Source organism: Plectrocnemia conspersa, unplaced genomic scaffold (genome assembly GCF_051122295.1).
Source record: "Plectrocnemia conspersa isolate PC_06_02 unplaced genomic scaffold, ASM5112229v1 ptg000009l, whole genome shotgun sequence".
In the NCBI taxonomy this organism is placed as follows: Eukaryota; Metazoa; Arthropoda; class Insecta; order Trichoptera; family Polycentropodidae; genus Plectrocnemia; species Plectrocnemia conspersa.
The window spans coordinates 2444141-2455408 of record NW_028277173.1 but is presented as its reverse complement, the minus strand read 5'-3'; positions in this window follow the sequence as shown (position 1 = coordinate 2455408).

Sequence of the window (11268 nt, the reverse complement as noted above, 5' to 3'; positions counted from 1 at the left end):
CTCGACAGTCAAAGAGTTATTTTACAAATACTTTAAGGTTATGAAACTCAAGCAAAATTGGTTGTAAACTATAATTCACCATAAAAATAATCTATATAGGAAGGATTTGTAAGTAGCTAGGAGGCCTTGAAAGATAATGATCTAAACACTGAAGCTGAATCACCGATAGTGACACTCCGAGTAATCTAGTCCAGTGAACGTTGATTAAGAAGAACCGTTTACGCGCACTTAAGATATGAATAAAAATATAAATAAAGCATTTATTTATAGAATACAATAAGTTTTAGTTCATCTTGAAATAAATGTTATATAGGAGAAGAATTGAAGATAAACTAACTACATTGTCAACAGAAACAACCAAATCAAAATACGAATGTATCGTAATCTTATTTTAAATATGTAGTGTAAAACCTATTTTTATAGACTGCCTTTGAAACTTTTTAGTAGGATTTAGGTAAGAGGGTCGACACTTGACCTAAAATCTTTGAATATATAGCCACACAATCATTTTTATCATATTCTAGATTGGTTGCGTTTGCGTAATTCTCTAGAGAGGAGTCTGCACTCGGTGTTATCGAACAGAACAGCAGAATAAGGTTAAGTATCATGTTGCGAAGTAGCTTTAACAAAAATCTAGAGCAACAAAAAGCGGCCTCTAGTCGTGTTTTTTTAATCAAATTCCAATTTTAGCACTGCACGGCTTGTTTGTATGAATTTCAGTCGTGCCTAACAAAAAACAGTACAGTTATTATCTTACGCTTGTGATACACCTTGATTCTTTCAATTTTTATAACAATAACATTGAACAAGTGTGTATTGGATTAAACACATAAATATTGAAGAAGTCACGTATTTATCTACCGATTAATAATATTATATGTATATCATTGAATACATTTATAATAAATAAAGTTTAGTAATGATACTTGCAAGATTTTATTACAAAAAGTGTATCTGAAGTAGAGCACAATCAACGTGGGAAATAAAACATTAAGAAGTTGTAATTTTAAAATTTAGTAGTTTATCACTCATTAAATGATTAATTTCAGATCAAATACTTATCTCAAAGTGTTGGTAATAGAGATTACTACCGATTATATTTAACAATAAAATAACAATGTAATTGACAAAACTTGAATGACTCGAGATATTCTTATATAAAAATATATTTATTATATATCAGCTAATAGCTAATTGTATATTTGTATATTGATCAATAATTTTACTACAGTATTTTTTTTGGCAAATGTTAAAAAATATTTTTAATTACAGTTTTATTATAATCAAGAATCGAACATTTTAGTAATAAAATATATTTAAATGTACGAAACACGATGCCCGACATTGATTTTTATTTTAATATGGTTCTTATTTTTAAAATATTTCTGATATTTTAACTATTTAAATGCTGACTTTTTTGACAAAACATGACATAGAAAATTATTTTTATATTTGGGTTGTTTAAAAAAGACTTTTTAATAGTTTCAATCTAAAGATTACCATCGAATATATATATTTATATAAACTAACAAATATATAAATTTAGAAGTAATTGGCGATACATAATTTTTCCTTGATTTACAAAGTGGAAGGAAATTATTATAAATTAGTTAAATTAGTTTTACAAAACATAATTTATTCAATTTAAATTAAATTAGTTTTATAAAACAATCTCTGAAAACCCTTTTGTGTTGGTGCATTGCCATTATCTTTAGTCATAAAACATCTAGCAATTATCTTGCGTTTGTTTATAACTATCACCGAAGGCCAGAATCATAATATACATAGATATGTTGCTTATATAGAAAACAAAGATCGTTTTAGAGAATTGAAAATAGAGATATAAGAACAGAAGTACCTCTTGCATATAAAGTGTCGAGAAAGGTACTGTATGATTGACTACAACGAATTACTCATAAAAAGGAAAGAGTGAAATCTCAGCCACGCAATTTATGTGCTTGAAGAAAGTAGTAGATAAAATCTCACCTGACCATGAGATGTAATACTAGCGTAAATTAAAATCACTAGGAATCATATGAGATTCAAACCCATATTTTTAAAGTATTAGTCACCCACTGGTAAATATTTAAATATGTTCCATATTCATAAACTCGTCATACTGATAAGTTAGAGATAACAATAAACATTTAAAAAACTGGATACAAGTTACAACTATAAGTTACATATATGTAAACTAAGTGTTAAGGGATTACTACCTAACTCTATGGAGTCAAATAAACTGGCGGTTGCACAAATTGACCAACCGACCTTAAAATATTTATACATATTGAAAGGTAGATTGTAATTACTGATCATCTGATCACTTTCTAATTTGAGTGAAACAATCTTTAGGGCACAACATTGTATAATACAAGACTTTCCAATAAGCACTGACTGGGAAAACCTTAGAGACTTTAAACAATTGTGCAAAACGGTTGAAAATGTTTTAGTCAAATTTACAAGCGTGAAAATCTGAATATTATGCTATTAAATCATAAACTCTCGTGATAAAGTCAGACGACATGTGATATATAATACAAAGACGGACTTCAACAGTATATGATAAAAAAGGGGCTCCTTTGTTAAAATGGGACACCACCGTGAGAAATTATTTTTGCAGACTAGGTCAAAGTACTCGCCATATCAGAAAGTTTGAAATAAGCTGTTGCAAATGCCTTGAGTAAAAATAACGTGCATTCGGGATTGTCATCCAAATGGCCTTTGGTCATCTGTAACGATAATTTGTTTTAAAAAAAACTACATAACGGCCGCCATTTTCTATTTAGCCGTTTCACCGAATCTGATTTTCTATGACATTATGACTAAGTTTATACGAGCTTCAACTAATCTTCAACGAAAAGGCCGACCCAAGCGGCTGCTTCTCCCTTCGCATAACTACATAAATACATTTTACAAATATGCAAAATTAATATTATTATTTAGTAATACTTGTTTTACATAAGCAAATTTTTATTATTCTAACAATATGTTTATTTTTAATATTCAGTATTTTTCTAAATGTACTCGCTGGCCGCAAGTTAAAGAGCCCTGGTCAGATAATGTGACACGCAATTTCGTTCCCTCCTCTTTTATTTTGTCCTTCATGGTAAACATAATTACTTTACAGCTAGTATTTAACTAAAGAGAAAACATTTTTATTTTTTAAAACAAACATTGTATTGATACTTAATTTCAAAATGTAAATGTGCAAAAAAAAGGTTCAGTGACACGACAACAATTATTGAGACAACCAACACACAAACCTCTAAATCGTAATAAAAACTGTCACAAACGCTACTTAGTGATTTTTACAAAAGTTATAACTTTATATTCTAGACATTTCACATAAAAATGCTATCAAATTAATTATGCAAATTATGCAAACTACTTTTAAAACGAGCCGCCGAAAGGATGCACTTAATGGGTCATAAATTATCGCTAAATGTGCATATTTATTGTTGATCTGTGCATGGGATACAAATGGCAACAAAACTATAAATAATATATAAATCAGCTTATAAGTAAGCGTTTTTTAATGTTCATGCTGGTTGCAGGTAAGAACCTTAAAGAACTACAGAAGAAGTGGAATACTCATTTGACAGGTATCCACAATTTCTGTCGCGAGTTGTCAAGAACAAAAGAATTCCGCCGAGACTAGCTCAAGTTTTAGTGCCAATTGTGTGGGGAAAATGCTTGTTTATAATAAAACAAATTTCATTTACGCATAAATCATCTGTATTCGGCCTTTTGAAATAGAGAATAAGATGCTAGATATTATCAACCAAGACAAGCATAAAAAAGCTTAAGCTTCAGATATTCAGATAAGGCAGTTAACGTTTCAGACTTCAACTCTTCACTTGGCTAAGGAACTTTGCAGTTTAATTTGTAAAAAATAAGCAATTTATTTTTACTAATGTAATAAGAAAATTCCAGTGGCAGTAAAGATCAAGAAAACAACAAGACATGGCTAATGTTGTTAATGATTCTTATTAATCGTAATGCTTTTAATGATAATTATAATTAATTAATGTTGTTTACGATTTTTATTAATCGTGTGTTTATGAATTATAGAGACTAGTGGTTCCAGGTTGGAACCTTGCGGAACTACAAGAGTGAAATACTTATTTGACATGTAGCCATCATTTTTGACGCGAGTTGTCAAGAGCAAAAGAATTCCGCCGATACTAGTTCAGGTTTTAGTGCCAATTGTACGGAAAAAAATGTTTGTTTATAATAAATCAAATTCTATACTGCATTTTAAAATAAGAAAGATCATGAACAGGGTTGTAAGATCGTATTTCCCAAGACAAACATAAAAAAATCATGATTTCATCTCAGAATTATAATCAATCCATTCACTGGTTATAAATACAAAGAAAAGGACACGATATGGCGCTTTCCGATGCTGAAAGGTAAACAGATGTCAGTAGTCTAGATCGACAAGGAATTCAGGACGCTTTTAAACACTTTCAAGTCATCGGCATTCAATAAAAGTTTTGCGTTTATAGTGGCCAAGTCCAGTGATTCTAGCTTAGAACCTTGCGGAAATACAGAAGGGGTGAAATATTTATTTGACAAGTAGCCAGCATTTCTGACGCGAATTGTCATGAACAAAAGAATTCCGCCGAAATGTTAGATCACCTCATCTCAAGACAACCATAAAAAAGTCTGAACTTCGCTTCAGAGAAGGCAGTTAATGATTCAGTCAATGAACAGTCTCTCACTTGACTAAGGAAATTGATAATAATATTAGTAGTCTCCGTTATATAATAATCCGCACATAATCTATAATTAGCACTGTTCTTCCTAGAATATGGCTTCTACGCTACTCTTCCGTGCTGAATTTTTGCAGAAAGTGAAACTTCCATCACCTTAAAAGCAATCGACCAGTCAGTGCCGGTGCCGGTGCCGGCAAACCTTGAATGACGCAATTTGTAAATACACACAACAGCCTGCGTGCGACGCAACCGGTTTATTTTGACCGAGCTGGTTCTTTGACTTTTCTCAATGACAACAATAATAATATTGTATTCCGTTGAACTTGAAGAAGAAAACGCAGGGCTGCCAAATAAACGGGTTTTCAAATCCCCCCCTTTTAAAATTAATTTATAGATATACATACGAAAGCTTAGTTACAAACATGTTATATGATGACAAAAGTTTGCGAATCGCTGACATGAATGCAACCTGATCGCTTGCGAACTGGTTCGGTTACGATCGTGCAAAGCTGAGACGAAGAGAATATTTTTTTTGTTCTCCAGGTAAATTGTAAAATGTGTATTTTACAATTTATGTTGCTTGTGTATTTAAAAAAGTTTGTTCAGTATTGTATTCCATGTTCTTCAATGCCAAAAATGGTTTTATCAATAAAAATCGGGAGATTTTTATGTTCAAAAAATAAACCTCGAAGTGGAAGATCGGATGTTTAGCAAATAACCGCTGAAACTGAGGCCAAACCAGATATGTCTATTCAAAACATAGTTAATATGACAAAATTCTCATAGTTGAGTTTCCAAAGATGCATAAAAAAATTGGAAGGCTTGGAAACGTGGGATAACAAAATATACTAAATTCAATAGTCATCAAAGAAACAGCAAAATTAAAATGTAATATACATCACCAATACTAAAAACATTACAGAAGTTTGTAAACTATAATATTAAAAGCACTTTACACAATGGCAAATTTGCTACGCAGTTTTTGGGATATTCATTTAAAACTGTCATTTTCTTTTAAGAAAATACATTTATCTGGTAAATTTAATTTTTCAGATAGACTAAAAGGCAATTTTGCTAATAAACTGACATTTTTGTTAGGAACACTCGAAGAAAAAGACTTTGTCAGAGTTATACATCAAAGCATGTCTAACAATCTTTTTATGAGACAATAACAAATAATCTGTTTCCCCCTCAAATCATCGCATTCGCTAGATAATCGAGAACTGAAAGAGACAGTGGACTCCCGAATTCTCAAGGGTATATAAGCTTGTACACAGTCGTTCTGAATCACTTCCATAAATAATATACGAGCTTAAGCCCAAACCAACACTTCGCTTCCGAATTGGAATAAACGAGAGTTCAGCCTCTTGGAATACTGAGAAAAGCATCTTTCTACTTCGAACATGTCTACTTAAGCAATCGCCTGAATCGTAAGAGTTCAACCCGATCTTCAAATAGACTTGGAGACTAAGTGACGCAGTACTACAGCGAGAATAAAAACGTATTTAATTGCACAATAAACATGTCAATAATTTTAAAGTATATCTTTAAACTTACACTACATCCTAAAAAATATATTAGACAGATTTGGCAGCGCAGCGCAATTTTTTTAAAGTTTCTCTATGAAAATAACTTCTATGAATTGCTTCAAATACTATACGTAGCAAATTCGATTTGAAGAAATTAAATTAGTAAGCATGAGATATTTATACATTAAAAAATATTTAATTTACTATCATATCCTGTATTTTATTATAGTTCCAATTATTAAAGCTCCATAGTTCATGATGAAAATGTCGTTATAATAATTTAAATGTATTTATTTATTGTAAATATTCCATTGGAACATGAAGAGCGTTAGCCTGATGCATTAAAACATGGTCAACACAATTAACAACTACTAAGTAAGTGTTCACACACCAGACTGAAATCAGTCTGTAAATCAGTGATATATATTTAATAAAAAATAACTGTTATTACAGCTTACAATCAATATATGTAATGCACGACATTATTCATAACGATATTCATCAGTGAGATTAGGAAAATCAAAAAAACTTAAGCTTAACACGATAGAAAATGAAAAACAACTACTAAGTAAGTGTTCACACACCAGACTGAAATCAGTATTTAAATCAGTGATACATATTTTATTAATACTTAACTGTTAATATAGCTTACAATCGAAATATGTGATTATGCGCCACATTATTCATCAGTGAGATTTGGAAAAGTTAAGAAACTTATACTTAACACGAGTTAATCCATATACGATTCGAACCTAAGTCTTCAGTTTACACCACAGGTCTATTGTAAAAAATATGGATATTTTATATCAATCGCATATAAGCATTTTTTTATTTATGACAATAAAACTGATGCATTTAATTTTAAAACCACTGTTTTTAAATTAGATATATAAAAGTATGTTTTAGTTAAGGGCATGTATGACATAACCTCAAATGTTTCTGTTATATTTTTGCGTAAAATAAGATTTCATGTAAATAATTTAATGTCTTACTGAATTTTCCACATAATAAAAAAGGACGTGCGATATTTCAGAGCCATTTAAAAGCTAATTTAAGGCAAAAACATATCAAATAGATAGTTAAACACATTCTTGCCATAAATTTATATAATTTACAGATATATAAAAGTGCAGTTACTATTGATTGTTTTATGTATTATAACCGTTTTCTATATAGTATTAGAAAATGGCATTAAATTAAATGGTCAGAATTTTATTTATAGCCAGATAATTATATATCATATGGTTAGAATAAAAATAGCATACGATCAGAATTTAAATAATGAATAGTTATAATTATATTATTCAGGGTCAGAAAAAATATCAAATGGTCAGAATAAAAATATTGGACGATCAGAGTTAAAATATAGGACGATCGTGTGAATTAAAAAAATATTATAACATTTATAAATATAAATAGGCAATAATTATTTATTTTAGAAATATCTTATAAAATATCTTGCTCGCATCAAAACTGTTGGACAGCTTATGTGCGAGCGAACGTTGAACAGTGAACACCTTATGAATAACTCAACAAATGTATTTAATTGTATGTAGGACGTGAAGTATTTGGAGAGACGAACGAAGCGGGAATAGCGACAGAGCGGCAACGGAGAGCACGCTTGGCTTATTGTGCTGACATCTGACAATGTTGCGAGCCCAACCGAACAAGTTGGCCCTAAAACACATTGATAATGATAATGAACTGCCGACAAGCGAATGACGTATCGAAAATCTGTCAAAATAATTTTGACTAGTCCAATTTAAATTCTAGTAATTTAATATAAATTCTGACCACCATGGCAAATAGTAGGGGCGGAGGATTTAACGCTACACACGAAGCGATTGTTTTCAGTAGTAGATATTAAGCATCCACAAAAAAATCTTAGCATCATATTTTAATTTAAATAGCACCTTCTTATACGAATCTAATGCTATTTTCAAACAAATATGTACTATACAAATATTTCGGTTACTCAAACTAACCTAGTAGACTACGATAAAAACGAAATAAATTAGAATATAATATAATACTAAAAAATGATAAATCACGTGTTCTTTAAAATTCCAAACAGTAATTTTGCTTAGCTAATGATTCTTATGCATATTTTCACTTACAAGTTTGAAACAACTACAATTACCATATAATAACAAAACAAAAAAATGTTGATTATATTAACACCGCATTTAAACGTTTTATGTTTTGTTTTGTTCAGATATAAATAAAAATATGAAATAATACTAGGATTATACGGGTGCTGAAACGCTGAAAGGTTCGCCCGCGCCACCGTTTGGAAACTGTGGCCGATCGATGGGAAGCTTACGCGCTAAAAATCGCCAAACTGTGGAAACGTACACTTGCGTTCGTCGCACAAACAACGTTCACTCGCGCTCGTCAAACGACATCTTCACGCGTGGAAAGTATCGATTGAGGCGTCCCGCTTCAAGCGAGCGCCAACAAACGCACGCACTCGGCGCGCGCTAGCGCCGAACTGGCCACAGCTGATCGCCGCGCATGCGCGATGGGATACGAGCCTCTCTCCCCGGGAGCGACGACAACGCCACCCAGCGGTGGAAAAGCTAACTGAAAATTTGTCTAATGCTGTTTTCCGGACGCGGACGGTGTGCGGCTGCGGTTTCAGAGCCGTTATTAATCACTGTAAATATTGTTTCGAGACAGTTTCAAAATATTGTTTTTTTTAGTGCCGTTATTGAACGTTGGCAATCATTCTGACTACATTTATTTTGCTTACTGCTGTTCTATTGTAAATAAAAAGGTAATAATCTTTCTATGTGGAGATGATATTATTCTTCCTCGTATTTCACATAACCCACTTAAACCCGAAACTAATTTTGTCTTTATTTTATATATTTTTTATTAAACCATTACCTGCCATGATCCCATTTGGAGTATATGACTTTTATTGCTTCACGGTTGATGGTACTTGCTGAAATATTGCAACTGGCAACACAGTTACATTTAGAAGAGTCTATAGTAGTATTGCCACAAAAATATCTACAATTGTTTTGTTAGATTTGAGTAATATGTGATAGAAGTGAATCACAAATAGTACACACATACTACTCTTTGTATAGTTTCTTTAAATTATATGTTGTTATCTTATACATGGCTAATTTATATGTTATATTAAACTCTTTGGCAGTTATATTTTATTTTTTTATAGTAAACCAATAGCATTGAAAGCAATATTTAATAGAAAAAACTCGCTAACTATAAGAAATAAAATCCTAGTCTATAAACAATTAATCAGACCTGTTTTAACCTACGTTTGTCCTGTGTGGAGTAACGTGAGTAATACTATATTTTAATGAACTACAATAAAATAAAGTCATAAAAATAATATACTAACATTAAAAAACTCCACAGCAGATATTTAATTCCTACCATTAAAGAACGTTGTTATTATCAAACTGAAAAATTCTATAAAAGTATCTATATTATAATACTATAAGTACTAATCTCAAGAATCAGTGATTACTACAAAACAAAACTTAAATTTAAATGCAAACATAAAATGCCTAAGCACAAATTGCTCTGGTGCAGTTAAGCCTTAGTCCTTAGTTTCAAGTCTATAGTATTACATTTATTTAACTTTGTATGTGCTGTATTTTATATATGTATATTTATTTATGATTTTTTTAAATTTGGGAAAGGTTTTGTGGGGTCTTATTCTTAAAACTCACGTTAATTTACTGTGACCAAAATTACCATCAATCAACATGAAAACAAGACAATAGCGTAAAGGATTGAAACCACACAATAGCCTTCGTTACGACCAGAAAAAATCACATAAATAACACGCAAGTGTTTTTACTGTAAATATAGTCCGTCATTGAAACAATATTTTTTCGTTGCGAAACGGTCTCGGAAACAATAAATCACCGGATCTACAAGATTCCTGTTGCAATATACGACCTTGGACAATGCCCATCAAGTAAATGTCGCTTTCTAAAGGCGTATACCTATTTATCTGCTCTAAGAAACGAGTACATCTATTGACTGAATGATCGCTGCATGATTGTGATTGGTCAGCAAGCTTTGCATACTTAAGCCTGGACTCTGATTAGGAAAAGGCTCGTAGACTCCCACAGACACTCGAAGAGACTAGTAGATTCGCCCCGCCTGACAGACGCGAAGATACGACATGAGACTCCCGAATATGATCATCGCAGCAAGAAGAACTGCTGCAGGCACCTACAAGACCTCTGAGGATCTTCCACCGACATCATCCCTCTGCCAGCTTCTCCACAACTCCTCGGAGAGAACATCTCATCCATCATAGTCTGTCGCAAAATGTAATATAATCTAATAAAATTCTAACTAGATTTCACCTGCGCCTCACTGGCTACGAAGTCACACACCCTAGGGTTGCAAAAAGTTAAAGTTTAATGTATTTTTCCTTAAATTTTACTATACTATTAGCCCCCTCAAATGACGTTCAGATACATCATTTGAGGGGGGCAGGTGGAGGCATTTGCCCCCCCCCACACACTTAAATTTGGCCAGAAAAAGTGTGTCATTAAATGAAGAACTATGAATTTTAATGAAATTTAAATATTAAAAAAAAAACACTTACTGACTAACTTGTGCCCCTTCCCCTCTGGGAGAAGCTGAAATGACGTTCCTAATTCTAAGCCAGAAATTTTCAGGTTATCGCTTAAAAAAAATATAAAAAAAGTTTCAAATCTATCTCGAAAATATTTTTTAAAATATGTCATTTAAGTGAGTTACTGAAAAATTATTTCTTTATATTTTAATTAACTATTATTATTAATTCTTTTTTTAATCTCATCTGCACTGCATAAATTAAATTGATAAAAAAAACATTACTATCACCCGATGACAGGGTGAATAAACATATATGAAATTGTACTCCAAATTTGAGCTAATATGCTTTTCCATTGAAGTGATGAAAAACATTTCAAGACAGTTTTATAATCCACTGTCTATACCGCCCATCGTTGAAGTGGATACCTTCCATTCCGGAATATAAGAAGCAG